This window comes from Polyodon spathula, chromosome 1 (assembly GCF_017654505.1).
Source record: "Polyodon spathula isolate WHYD16114869_AA chromosome 1, ASM1765450v1, whole genome shotgun sequence".
NCBI classification, from domain to species: Eukaryota; Metazoa; Chordata; class Actinopteri; order Acipenseriformes; family Polyodontidae; genus Polyodon; species Polyodon spathula.
In genome coordinates, this window is record NC_054534.1 from 5,090,051 (window position 1) to 5,105,439 (window position 15,389).

Genomic DNA, 15,389 nt, shown 5'->3' on the forward strand with positions numbered 1-15,389 from the left:
ATATATATATCTGTCAATAAAAGCACATATTTAAGTTAAACTTATTTAAGATTTTATTTTTTTCTCTCCAAATATTTATTATATCAAAATAAAGAAGGTACTTATAAATTCCATAAGGGGTAAATGTTAATTTATTCTAAAAATCAATATTATTTAGCATTTCTAAAAACGAGGTCATTTGCACTTTATTGCTAACAAATCAATATTATTTAGCCATTTCCTAAAAACGAGAATGCACACTTTATTGATTACCGAAATAATTTGCTTTTGAAGTACCTTTTTACATTTAACTTTCTTTTCTTTTTTTTAATTTAGTTATCTTTAGGGGACCCACAAACTGCAATTTGAAAGAGGAAAACTCATGATCAGCAAAATACTTCATTGTAAAATAAAATGAGAGAGAGAGAGAGAGAGAGAGAGGAGAGAGAGAGAGAGAGAGGGAGGGGTATTTTGTAGCATATCACATTAAAAAAGAAAAAGGTTGGCCCCTTTTCAAAAACATGCTGTTGTTTCACCTGTGAAGTTTTGGACTTGTTATATGCTGTTTATTTTTCCACTTAAGTGTAGGGCCCCATTTAGAATATATACGTCTGCTATCCAGAGGAGCATTGTAATCAACATGAATTAGCCTTTCTTTCACAAGTACTGTGGGCTTTTAGAAATTGTTAATCATGTCCTTTCCCACGTTTCCACTTTTTCCTTTGGGAAATGCTTGAATTTAACATCTGCCAAACAGAATAGACTTTGAGAACCAAACATATTTTGGATTGTTCAACTACAAGTATAAAATGTGTATAAAATAAATAGGCCTATATAAAATTTTTGTTTGATAGGGAGATTGACTTTTTGTGGAAGCTGAAAGTTTTGTGTCTGTCTAAGGAGAGCCCACTTAGGAAAAAAAGGTGCCCCTGAAAATGATATCTAAATGAAGTTAGAATGATGAGAGAGAGAGAGAGAGAGAGAGAGAGAGAGAGAGAGAGAGAGATTGAGAGTAAGAGAGATCCATTCATTAGGTTTTCAAAATTTTCCAGAAAACAGAAGCCCTGTTTAGAATTAGTAACCAGTCGTGGTATTTGTAGTTGCAGAGAATGACAACTTACTGAAAGTTCCCAAGGAATCGTTTATATGTCACACTCCACAAGGCAGCTGATTCGAGATTGTCTGTTAGCATAACAAAGCCTCCGAGCCTGTGAACTTCAGAAACCTTTCGACCTTCGAGCTGCGGGCTTGAATAGCCCCCAGTCCTGCCTATAGATCCCCCAAAGCTCCCTGTTCGTGGCTAAATTGTTAATCAGGGTAATTTAATATAGTTTTCAATATGCCTCATCTCTCATCAGGAGAGCATTCACAGCTTCCCCTCCCCCAAAAAAGTTTTCTATTCAGCTCAGCCAAGACGGGCAGCTGCAAAAATTCGTCGTAGTGAATTGAAATATACAGAATATCCAGGACATGAGAGCGCTTGATAGCGGGGCTCGCGCAAACACTTAGGCCTGGCTGTATAGCTGCAACTTTAACATTTTAAAATCATAATCCATTCATATCCCCCGAAAACAACCTTTCCCTCTGACATTGGCGTATACAACATGTATAACATCCAAAAGATAATAAGGTCTAAGATGGTGTTTTTTATACACTATACTAGCCTATTGTAATTGAGGTTAAAATGTAGTGTGTAATTGATTTTGACGTATAACGCCCTTTCATCAGACTGGATTTTTAACTGACCTCAAAATCCTCTCCAAGGACATCAAGGCATCAGTGTAACATAATATTTAAGATACGTTAAAATCCCAAATTAAAGTGAAATTCAGTGAATCTTTACGTTTTTTCCAACAAGTTACGTATGATCATTGTTTCACATGAAGAAATGGCTATTGTTAAGTAAAACTTGTAAATAAATAAAAGTGGTTTCTTCTCCAGACGTATACACACTGACTAGGCTATTATCTTCAAAGTAGTCCATAGCTTATTATTATCCTTAATAGGTTCATAGAACATGCTTTGACATAATTATTGAAACATTAGTGTGAAACGTTAAGACGTGATTTTGGTGTTTGTTTCTGTATAAACTACATATGTTTCGTCTTTTAAAAGTGTGTAACATGTATCTATTGAACTATTGCTCAACAAAGCATTCTAATATATTGTTTTTGGTTACGATATTTGTGCTTTTTTCATCGTCCAAATAGTTCAATATCTTTATCGTATTTGCTTTTAAAATACAGTTTGAATATCTTTTTGAAGTGATATATATCTCATAAAATACATTTAGGTAGGCTATGGTTTTCAGTTTATGGAAACGGCTCCTCCCGATTATACAGTAGGGCTGAAGTATCTTGCTCATGTACAGCCTTATTTCTGTCTTTAATGCCAATGTTTATGTCCCAGTGTTATTATTATTATTATTATTATATAGTATTAGTATTAGATAGTCTGTAGTAGTAGTAGTAGACATATCATACTATGATGACTACTCTATTATAATGAAGAATGAATAATAATAATAATAATAATAATAATAATAATAATAATATTGATTGAATAACCGATTATAACTGTGGCTAATATATAATATATATATATCTATATATTATATATATATATATATATATATTATATATATATAATGCTATATATATATACATTATTATCTATAGATAGATATAACTAGATAGATAGATAGATAGATAGATAGATAGATAGATAGAAGTCATGCCCACATGGTTGTTCATCTGCAAAACAAACATTACTCTTTTGTAGTTATTTATTTATTTATTTATTTACTTATTTACTTGGTTATTTTTTTACAGGTTACCATCAATAATTTTCCACCCATGCTGATACTGTATAAGTTTTTGGTTGCTGTATTTCAGAAGTGATTACAGTTGGCATAATGTTCGGCAGGGGGAATGAACACAGACATTAGAACAATTACATTACAGGCCCTTTGAGACTGCCAGCACCAAATTTGGGCAGGCCGATGGGACACCGTCTAGACGATTCCTTTTGTGGATCAGATGCTTTCTCTTCACTATTGTCCCCTTTAGTGTGTGGGCTTGACCTGCACATGGACACCAACTATTACATTCTCTCCATTCACGGGACTGCCGTGGAACACACAAGCGTTCACCAGGCCTAGTGCTTAAACGACGCTAATGACAACCTTTCCAGAAAAAAAAACAGTCCTTTAATAATATAATAATAGGCTATTGTACATATACATTTTAGAACAACCCATATGACGTGTCTAAGAATAATAATAATAATAATAATAATAATAATAATAATAATAATAATAATAATCCTAAAACAAGTAACCATAGGTAACCATGTTGTCTGAATATGTTTTCAAATATGTATTTCTTTATTTTCTTTCACTGAAGATTTGGTAATGGATAATTAAAATATAGCTAACTTTCAGAGCAAAATGAAAACGCCTAAATGCCTTGTCACTGTGGGTGTGGTTGTAAATAAAATAAGTGTACCTGCCCTGTTATTCATAAGGTTATACAATATACCAGTAGACCTATATTGCCTTTACATCAAGATGCCTTACAAAGGAGAGATTTGTGCAAAACAGTTATGTTTTGGGGAATTTGATTACAAAGAAGGTCAGTATGTCCCAGGTAGATACTATGTATGTTTTTATTATATTTACCAGATTGCATTTTCAACTGAACTCTTAACAATACATACATTTTACTGTTTTGCAGTAAAAAAAAAATGTCAGAAACATTTATTTTACAGCATGTGTAATGCTATTTATGTTATGAAATTCGGCTTTTTACAATTAAAATAAATCTTTTTTGGGGGGTGTAACCTTCACAGTGTAACCATTATCTTCTGTTATTTTTTACAGTGCATGTTAAAAAATTAAAAAATTAAAAAATTAAAAAATTAAAAAAAAAAAATTAAAAAATTAAAAATTAAACTTAACTAATATAGAAACTTTGCATTTTACAGACATTTAGCAATAATACAGAGTCTGTCCCAGTTACACTGCTGCAGCTTTACAGATTTATACTGGTTACATGGTTCCAAATCCGAAATGTGCCAACCTATTAAACCACATTCATCATGGTTCATATTATTTATTTAATGTTTATTAGGTTGAGTTCACAGATTATGGGTCTTGTTACTTAGAGCCCTTGCAACTTCTTAAAGTGGCCATGATAAGCTTGTTAAAACTCAGCAAATGAATGTGATTGGAATGGCAACAACTCATGGCTTTTGCATTAGAGACTGGTTAAACACAGGGTAACTCATTATTGACAACAGATACAAAGTACAGACGTCTCTGCGGAGCTCGTGATTCCAGATTTCCATGGTGGTTGGCTGTCTGAAAATGTTTTAATCCCCCTTTTTACTTTTTCTTATTTCTGCTTTAAAAAATGGCTAATGGAGGTAGCAAAACACAAGCTTAAATGTGACCTTCTAAATCATAGAAGGCAAATTCAGTGTGCTGATAGTGCACAGCCACAGTGTGAAGATACTGATGTAAATAATGTGTGCCTCATAGAAAACACAAAGCATGTTCTTATAGTGGTTAAAATGAGCGTCTTTCTAATAATCTAAGTCTTCATAATACACACAAGAAAACCTTATCTGCTTAAGGTTTCAAAATCATTGTGCTATGTAGAGTAGTATTATATATATTGTTAGTTATTTCAACAAAGGGAAACAACACTCCTTAAACCAAGCCTGAATCCAGTTTTGCATAATTACAATGTTTTGACGTGTGTGTGTGTGTGTGTGTGTGTGTGTGTGTGCATGTCACAGTACATGTGTACACACGCTACACACGTACACACGCATACGATTTACACAAATGTAAGAGAGAGAGAGAGAGATTGGTGGGGGGTAGGGGTGGAGTTATTAAAGAGGAAGAGCTGTGGGATCTATTAATTCTATAAATTAGCACCTCTTGAAATACTCTGTACCTGTACTTTTTCAAACTCAGATATGAAGCAGATTAACAGATAACAGTTAGATTGTGAATGTCTACAGTTAGTATGACAGATTCCTTTTGAATGACATACAATAATAATAATAATAATAATAATAATATAATAATAATAATAATAATAATAATAATAATAATAATAATAATAATGTCTATATGCATGTTATAGATTGCAAAAAGGTTGCAGCCTGTCATTCCCAGGTGAATGAAACAATACATTCACAGCACTAATTCCACTCACACCAGAACAAGCTAATTCTGTCAATCGACAAGCACAGGCCTAAATCCATCAGCTGCAATCATCTCTCTTATGTACCCCAGATTTCAGGAATCCTTTGCAAAAACCATGATAGGGAACTGTCTCCTAAATTACTGATATTCAAATAAAAACTACACTTTATTCCTGTTGAAATTCTGTATCATTTCCTAAAATTAGTTTGAAGATGCTATGTGAAAAGTCACCTTTTTAATTTTTTTGTGAGGTCTGTGCTGTGCTTGAATCATTTTCACTTCACATAACATCCGAAGCAACCCCATACAGCTTTGATGCTGACGTTATTATGTTCTAGTAAACGTGGAAAAGGAGTGATTGGATATAAACATAGTAGTGTAGTTTACTCATTAATAAAATTCAGCTCACTCTAAAATGTCTGTGTATTATTATTATTATTATTATTATTATTATTATTATTATTATTATTATTTTATTATTATTATTATTCACAAGGCTTTAGCACAAGAGCCATTTTTACAATATCTTTCTCATTTTTCACAAAAGAGATCAGACAGCAGTCAGTATCAAAGTGTACTTTATTCTTAGAGACAACAGATATTTAGTTAATATTTTCTTGACATAGAATTTTGAAATATATATTATACATTAACCCATATGTTGCAGTATAGATTTTCTATTTTGTTTACGTAATGGCATATATGGTATATTTATTTATGAATGCTGTTTGAAATTTTCATATCAACAAAGTATTAGAAATATACAGTTTCAACACCTTGAATTATTTCTCACTAGATATTTTGCTGGCCCAATTTCTTGAAGTAAAATAAGAGCTTCAGAGTTAAATATATACACAAAGAATGTGAACAGCTGTTTTGGACATGCGCATCTCCTTGGGGATGATGTTGATTTGCTTCTGTTTAATCAGACTGTATTTAACCATTAATTGACTTTGAGAATTAGAAATGCTATTTTTAGGTTTGTGCATTGCCCAGCCTGTGCCCTTTGTTAATATCGGTAAATAAAAACTAACAATGTGTGTTTTCAATTGGAAAAATTGATTTAAATGGTTTTGTTTTGGTATGGGTAGAAGCTGAAGGGTGCATATTAATTGTAAGAAGGGTATATTCCATATTATTTAAATCATTGAGCATTAGGGCACAGCTTTCTTGGGTTAAACTCTACATTGCAACACTCCTCAGATGAGTGTAAAGGGTTGCCCCAATTCTTGTTTTCCTTGTTTTGTGCCTTATTCTTTCTAGGAAGTCAGGGCACACAATGCCTCAATATTGTCTTTATTACAGTTGACACTGTGGTTATTAATACTGTTGTGGGTTTTCAAAGTCATTGTAAACATAAAGAACCCCATTAGTGAGACAGTTCAATTAATGTCCACCTCAGGGTTATGGAACTGAATCCAGTATGTGCCCAACTTGCATTTCAGTTCTTTTTTTTTTTTTTTTTTTTTTAAGTCAGGCCTGTAATAAGCTTCATTTATTTCAGAGTAATTTTCTTCTTCTATGTATTTTCCTCTAATCCTCAAACGAGATCCTCACAGTAAGAACGTTAAGCAGATTTTGTTGGGAAGCTTTTAAACATCTTTTTTTTCTTGTGAATATTAAAAGGTCAGTACAAAGAAGCATGCTTGAATTTCTTGTTGCCGACTATTTAACATGACATTTTGAAGGAGATGAGTTTAAAAAAGAACTTGCACATTGCAATGTAGAAACAACTTAACAACTGTTTTTAAAAAACTGAACAGACAAATTCAGCACTTTGGACAGAGCCTGTGAATGTTAAATGCCTAACTTAGTAAAGGTCTGTTGTTTAAATAGAGTAATGCAATGATACATAACAAGTAGTGTCATGTTATAGGAATCCTGTGAAATACTTGCAATGGTTTGCATTCCTTGATCTTGACTCTATGGTAAAATGCTCTCTGCCTGGGGCTCTGGCAGTGCAGGGCTCTCTCTCTGGGGCTCTAGTGGTGCGGGGCTCTCTCTCTGGGGCTCTTGCAGTGCGGAACTCTCTCTCTGGGGGTCTGGCAGCACAAGGTACTCTCTCTCTCTGGTAGCGCAGAATAGAATCTTCTGGGCGGTGTGAGATACTCTTTTGCTGGTGTCACTGTGCAGTCTCTCACTGGTGGCGGCGTGGTGTGCTCTCACTGGCAGTGTGGGGCACTTTCTCTTTCTCTCTGCACTTGGTTCTCTTTCTCAGGTGGTAGCTCTGGGCACTCTGGCGATGCTGCGCTCTCTCTCTGGGGCTCTGGCGCTGGCAGCATGCTGCCTGCTTGGCGGCACGGGGTACTCTCCCTCCGGTGGCGCGGGACTCTCTGGCAGCGGCTGCGGTCTCTCCAGCAGCGGCTTGACTAAGCACTGCAGCTTCTTCTCGCACCACAACCCCAGTAGTGCTCTTTCCCACTCGTCCGATGCAGGGCTCTCTGATTCAGTGGATGGTAGAAAGACAAATAGGAAAGAAAGAGCTGCCGAATTTAAAGGCGTATCTCCATGCCTGCGCTTTTTGTCTCCATTCTGTCAAGTATATGTTTTTAAACAAGTATTTTAAAAGGCATTGGGGTTTTAGAGGAGTGCTGGATTAGGCTGGATTGTTTTTATTGCTGGGTTTTTTATTTGTGAGCTATGTCTATGTGTTTAGTTATTGTTTTAATTAACAGGCAGTGCAAACTGCTTGCCGTGACTGTGTATTCTAGATCTGCCCTGTTTGTTAAGTATAGTTTACCACCTGTATTTAATAAAACAATGTTCAATGCCCAACATAGTAGTGTTGTCTAGTTTATATATTTTCCTTCTGGTATTCTGCCTGGCTGATCCCATTCTGATGCTACAGATGTTCAGCAGCAATCTGCCACATAAATGAAAGTGATTTATTTTTAAAATAAATATAATAATTGATTCAGCAGAATGCAATTGACATATCCAAATTCAATCATGATTTCATATTATTTCAACAACAGTATACCACAAATACATACAATAGAAACTATCAACAATATATGTGCATGTTAAAGTTATGTGTGCAAAAGTATGCATGTTTAATGAAAGTGTCATTCCTATCAGCTGCATTTTGTTCATATAAAAAATATGTTTGTTGCACATACCTAAAATACATTCCATTTTTTAAAAGTTTGCAATATAAATCCTGTGAGGGAATGGAACCCAGACATGCTTCTAATGCAGGTCAGTGCAGGCACTGTAGCTTTCACACCACAAAGTAGTATGCAAGCTTGCAAATAGTGTAGCAGCAAAGTCACAGTTTTTATAACAATGAGATGAACATGATTTTGTAAATTTTGATTATGTATTATCCCGATTGTATTGGATGTTTTCATCTAATTTTGGAAATTATCATAATAAGCTTATCTGTTAATCTAGTATATTGTAACGTGCTCATATCTAGGAAGTAGTACTCAGGGTAGGGCTGCCATTATTTCCACAGATCAAACCCAGACATATTTCTCAGTCAGCCTTTGTCTATGAAAACTGCAGTATACTGTAATACAGTTTAACACAAGTAAGCAGGGTGGTGATTCCCAGTCCTTACATAAAATATGCCTTTACCATTAACAGAATGCATTATACTACATGTATTATTTTACAAAACGAATATGAAATCATGGAAACATCATCAATAATTGCAAACAGCATCCATCTACCTGTAATTTTAGGCAACTTGAAAACTGGACAGAAATCTTCTTGGCTTAGTTTAACCATTTAGCTGTCACTTGCTGAAGCTGATTTTACAGGATATATACAGATTCTAGTTCCTGTTCAATTCGAAAACAGCCACCAATGACATTACACATGGGATATGCCTGCCCATTGGGTAGGTATCACTGAGCTCTTTATACCAGAGCTGCCGACAGGCCCCCTCCTGGGATGATCCTCCTCACTTGCCTGGTAGGCCAATCTTTGTATCTGTCTGTCGTGTGTGAGCGACTGCTTGTGCAGTAATTCGCGAGTGGTTGTCCATTCTTTCTGAGAGTACACAGTTCCTCCATGGGGATAGGCCTTGCCATATCCCTGCTGTTGAGTGACTCTTCCAGCCACACTCTCCTCCACGGGACTAGGCCTTGGCGATCCCATTGTCGAGTAGATCCGGCCGGCTGCGTAGGCCCCACCTTGGTGGGTTGGGCCATGTAAACAAACAGTGTGCTCCCCCCTATCTATCTTTCTACTGTGTATTTGCACATAAACATGCTAGAGTTGTGGTATCCCTTGCTCTCCACCACTTTCTTCCAGTGCTGAGCGTTATGCATGTGTTGATCCGGATGGACTACATGACAGTGGTGGCGTATGTCAACCACCAGGGTGGTTCCTTCAGGCTATTGACATGGGCTCAGAGGAACTTGCTGTCCCTATGGGCAACGCACATTCCCAAAGCGGTGAACTGGGCAGTGGACCCAGTAGCCCAGGAGAGTCTGTTTTTCAACCCTGTGCCAGCTGTTGCATTGCCAGCCCTGGGAGATTCCACTTCACATAGATCTCCTCAGTCAGGCAAAAGGTTTTCTTTGGCACCTGGAACCGGGCAGGTTCTATGGCTATCAGATATGGTTGTGGGTACGTTGCAGAGTGCTAGGGCAGACTCCACTAGGTCCTTGAGGTATTTCCAGGCTTGGTGTCTGGCTAGAAGCCATGACCCCATATCTTGCCTTATGCCAGTCATCTTACAGTGAAGAACTGCTTCATGCTGGTAGGTCACTGTGGCAGAGCAGAGCTCTGCCCTTTATAAATTGGCAGGAATGGGGTTAAATTCCCCTACCTGCCTGGGTTTATTGTGTTCAGGTGGCTGGGGTTGATTAGAGTAATTAACGATCAATCAGCACCCAGCCACCTGACATAAAAGGAGGCCTCAGCTTCCCATTAGAGAGAGGAGGGAGCTGAGGAAGCAAGCTGGTGTTTGTGTTTGCTGTTTTTGGTTTGCTGTTTTTGTGGGGGGGGGTTTGATCCAGTGAAGGCATCGCCCAGCCTGGAAACCTTTATTTTTGTAAGTTTTGCTTTGTGTTTTGTTATTTGTGTTTAAATATCTTTGTTTTTGCACTTTTATTTTGTGTTTATTTATAATAAAAGTATTATTTTTTTGAACTGCAGCCTGTCTCTGGGCCTCTATCCACTCGCCAGCCTGTCAGAGTCACATTACACCTTGAAGGTGTATTTAACGGCTATCTCTGCTTGCCATGCCACCATAGATTCAATGTCTCCGGGTGTGCATTTTTTGGCTGCCAGTTTTTCTCCGGTGTCTGCACACCAACTCTGCTTTCCTCCCCAAGGTGATCACAGCCTTCCACGTTAATCAGTCTGTGGAACTAGAGTCCTTCCATCCACCTCCTTTTGCTTCAACAGAGGATAAGAGATTGAATTTTCTCTGCCCAGGGTGGGCATTGAGATGCTACATAGGACAAAAGCTCTGTGTCAATCTGACCAGCTCTTCGTCTGTCATGGAACACGGACCATAGGACAGCCCCTCTCTATCATTTAATATAAATGATTTATATGTCACAATAAATGCATTCCCTAGTATATTTCCATATTGACATAAGTTAATTGTCAATAAAATCGGATGTCCTGTAACATACAGTACATATGCATGAATAAACGTGCCTGAGGTCTGCAAAAATCTGAAAAAAAATACATCTGAGAAAAGAATATGGACATTTTTACCTTCCTTTGGCGACTTACTTCTCTTACTGTATGACAAGTATTTACTTTTTTCTTCTACATTTCATGTAAGAGTGTTGGGAACTACAAATTAAATGTGGAATTATGCTTTTGGCTGATTTGCTTTTGCTGCACGATTACCCCGAAAGCACGTGAACTATCCGTGCTGTATAGAGAGTCACTGGCAGTTCTTGCGCTTCACTGTAACTTGGCGCGAGGAACTACCATTTTGCTCGATAAGGCACAACAGTGGGGTCTATTTTAATGATCTGAACAGCACCCTAGAATGTATGATCTCATTCCACAGTATTTCATTGTATGTAGCATTGTAATTAATATCAAGTTAAAAGCGGCAGTATTTCTAACAAACCACATGGTTTTGATCACTATTTTTTATATAAACAAGAAAGACAACAAATCATTTGTATAATTGAGGGAATCTATCCATGTTCTGTTTTGAAATATCTATCTGCAGGCCAATATTTTAATTCCATAACAAAACTAAATACATGAAGAAAAATCCCATAGCAATTCTTCCTGTGTCGGGTTGTCTTTACTGCATATCTACTGGTCCAGCGACCCTGTGGATTAATTAGCCTTGAAAGGAGGCATCAGAATATTTTTGTATGCAGTAGATGTGACTCCAGATACGTTAATCTTAGGGTGACCTTACAAGAGACAAGACTGTAAGCTCACATTTACATAAGAGTCCTAAAATATGCGTTTGCTAAATGTGAACATGCAAAAACTGCAGATGTGGTACTAATACACTATATAAGATATGTGGATCACTGGAAAAGTCAGCAACCTAAAGAACTAAGTTTTCTTCTGTGGTTAGAGGGCAGAGAACTGTAAGGCACCTGCCAATGCTCTACCATGTCTTAAGGCATCTCACTTTCCCCTGACATATTTAAATGAAGAGATAACGCCTAAAGTAGTTTGTCAGGACTTGCTCAGTGTATTTTTTAGTCTCTTATGTCACCCTTGCCTCTAGATGTCCCAGAAATTCTTTTTACAGCCAGTCTAGTGTTACTGATTCTGTTTTGTGTGCAGCATAAAGAACTTGAAGTTCTCTTCAGAGCACTGTGCAAAAGCCTCTCTGTGGCTGGGAGTTAAGCCACTTGGCAAGGCAACAGTTTTGCAGTGTCAGTGGGTTACACAATAGTTTGTGAACTATATCCTGTTCAAGGAACTATTAACACCCTTTTTAAGACATGCTGCAATCTATAATGGATCATGTGGTGGTGAACCAACTTAATTCATAGCTGTAAATCAAAGGTTTAATAAAATATCTAGTGAGAGGAAGGAAGAGGGATGGGGTGTTACCATGGTCTTGACTCTAACACTTGTGTAGAACATCTTCCAAGGCATCTCTTGTCTTTGCTTTTATTACCTGCCACTGTCCTTCGGTTATTGCTTTCCCAAGTGAATGGCTGAAGATGAACTGAAGCAATAATCAGAAATGCCCTGGAACTAACTCTACACAAGCAGTGAAGGCATGAATCATGGAAAAAAAAACAAACAAGAAGAAGAAAAGAAGAAGAAGAAGAAGAAGAAGAAGAAGAAGAAGAAGAAGAAGAAGAAGAAGAAGAAGAAGAAGAAGAAGAAGAAGAATTCAATTATGGCCAAAATACATTTCTTTTAAAAATGACTTTTGATATTTCTTTGTATTCTTCCATAAAACAAAAGCTCCCAGTGGTCAAAGAGGCACTGGAACAATGAATGAGATGAGATGCTTTTATTAGACATCACATCTGGACCATGCTTATTAAATGAATAGATGCCAGATAAACTAATATGCCAATTATAAATGTAAAGGTGAGGCACCAGCTGGAAGGAGTTGAAGCGGATACTCCCTCCCAGGATGAGAAACAACCTGTGAATGCTGGAGCTGCAGGGCATGTGATACAGACATAGTCTACAAGTTCACCAGCTTCATACAGGCAGAAGAGGATGAGGAATATATATATAGAGTGAGGTAAAGTGGCTGAGAAAAGACAGTGCTGGGTTGTTTCAGGGATGTTAATATTACTTTGAATAAGTAAAACACTACTGATTACTGGCTCCAAAGAATGATTACTTTCTTATTACAAGAGTGTCCTGTCAAGAAACAAACAGCAGTCATTTCACATCCTTAAAAACAACATCACTCTAAAAGACAATCTCATCATACATTCAATCTGGGATCAGAAACATATGCACTTTGATAATTCTACAATGATTATATATTATACACAAAATATTAACTTCAATGAAACTAACATTCACATGCACACACTGCTACTATGACGACCATCTTGATTGTATAAGAAGGAAAAATAAAATAGAAAAATAAAAATAAGGATACAGAGAGAAATGGCAGATGAAAAGACACATATAAAAGCAAATGAAGAATAATAAATATTTACAAAACTAACTAACTAATAAAACACCACAACACATAAACATGATTACTAATTACCAGTTATTTCATGTTATTTTTGCCAATAATAATAATACTTATAATAACAAAACACACATACTACAGGCAGCACTCAACTTGAGTACAATTCGTTTTAATGGCTTGTATGTTAATTTTTATTCTGGGAAGGTAGAAAAATGAATCAGATACTAAAGGTGTACTTCAGGTGCCTCTGCAAGATTTCCAAAAAAAAAGTGTTATTTTTGTCCTTGAAAGGCAATCTGACTACTTTTTTTAAAAAAAGTAATTTCTTACCTTGCTCAAAAAGTAATCGGATTACAAGAAACTCTTTACTGTAATTAGACTTTAACATTCCTGGTTGTGCTTCTCAGAAATCCAACTGATCCCTGATTTGAACTGACCAGTAGAGATGTTTTAAGATGCCTTACATGCGGTACTAACAGGCTGGCATTGCTGGAAGGAAGGGTCAAGGCTGAGTTTTCACATGCCAATGGAACACTCTGATAATTGAGGAAAACTTTCAAAAGGCAGTACTGTATTAACATATAGTTTCATTGAAGTCTACGCAGCTTCAAATAACATTTTCATAGCTTTTTTTTTTTTTTTTCTATGATTCCCTTGTCTTTTTATAGTGTTTGTAATAATTGTTTGGTATTGTAAAATGTTTTGATTAGTCTACCTTGTTTTGGTTGGCGTTCAGAAGCCGGTTTTCAGTTCCTGTTGCCAGTGTCTTTATATTAGTAATCCTGTTTTATTATAGACAGCAGTTGTTCATGAGATCACACTGGCACTCAGTAACACAAAGACACTTTGACTGATCTAGCTTGTGTTACACATACAGTACTGTATGCACGTCTGGGCTAGGGGGTTTATCCTCCTAACAAGTCATATCAGTGTACAGTTCATTTTGTATGCAGATTTTTCCCTGATGGTTTCAGTTTTATAGGAGTGGCAATACCTTTCAAATATTTCTATATATATATTTTTTTTTTAATATGTGAAATGCACATTTTCTGTCTACCTGCATCAAGATTATGAAACCTAAATGCAACATGAATAATACAAGTTACATTTTTTAAAGATTTATTCTTGCTTTTTCCCTGTTGCAGTTCATGTTCTATGTTAATCAGTACATTAGATGCTTTCAGTATGTGTCACTGCAGAGCAAATGTAGAACTGTGCTACAATCTTGACTTCTTCAGCATCATGCAGCAGGTCTCGTTGTATATTTTCAAAATCTTTACTTTTCTCAGTGAAAGCTCTTGGAAGGGCACACTGGGTCAGTTGTATAAGCCTTTTCGCTGGTGAAAAGAGTACATCAATTATTCAAATCTAGTGGGGAATATTTACTTTTTAATTTATATTTTAGCTTACCGGGCTGTGACATCTCCACATCGAACATGAAATACAGTAATTTGGTTCTTCTTTATGTTGAAGATCTTCCAGGTCTTTGCTTGTATTTTACACCTCAGTTTGGATTATGCAGATATCTGCAGATTCTAAATTGTTGCTGCTGCTTCCTGGTACCCAATCGATGTGTGTGTTATAGTTCAAGCGCAATCCAGTTGTCTGTCTGCAAGCAGACCATGTGACATAAAGCAAAGGTAGGTTTTCTATAGCGTTGATTTTGAAATGTTCATGTATTATGATTTAACGTGACATAAAATCAAGTGAAAAATGAAAGATAATGAGCACAATAAAAGGGAGATAAGTGATAAAGATAATAAGGTGTGTAAAAGCATTGGTTAACATGCCTTTAATATTAACTAATACCCAACGACTACATTACAATTTTGATGCAAATATATTTTAAAGGATACCAACTAACAAAAACAACGATTTTCTTTGTATTTATTTGTATAAAAACAAAAGAGAGGTGAATGTGTCAGTGAGTGAAAAAAAATAAAACACATATTTATTATTTGGTACTTTTTATTTATCTTAATTGTAGTAGTGCCATAAATAAAACTTAGGACTAGAGAGAACTAAGGTATGTGCTATTGAAGCCGCCTTTAGCGTGACTAAAAGAAATGCCTAAGAAGAAATAGGCAGTAGGTATCTCCAATGAAAGCTGTTTTAGCTGGTAGTTTAAGTTGG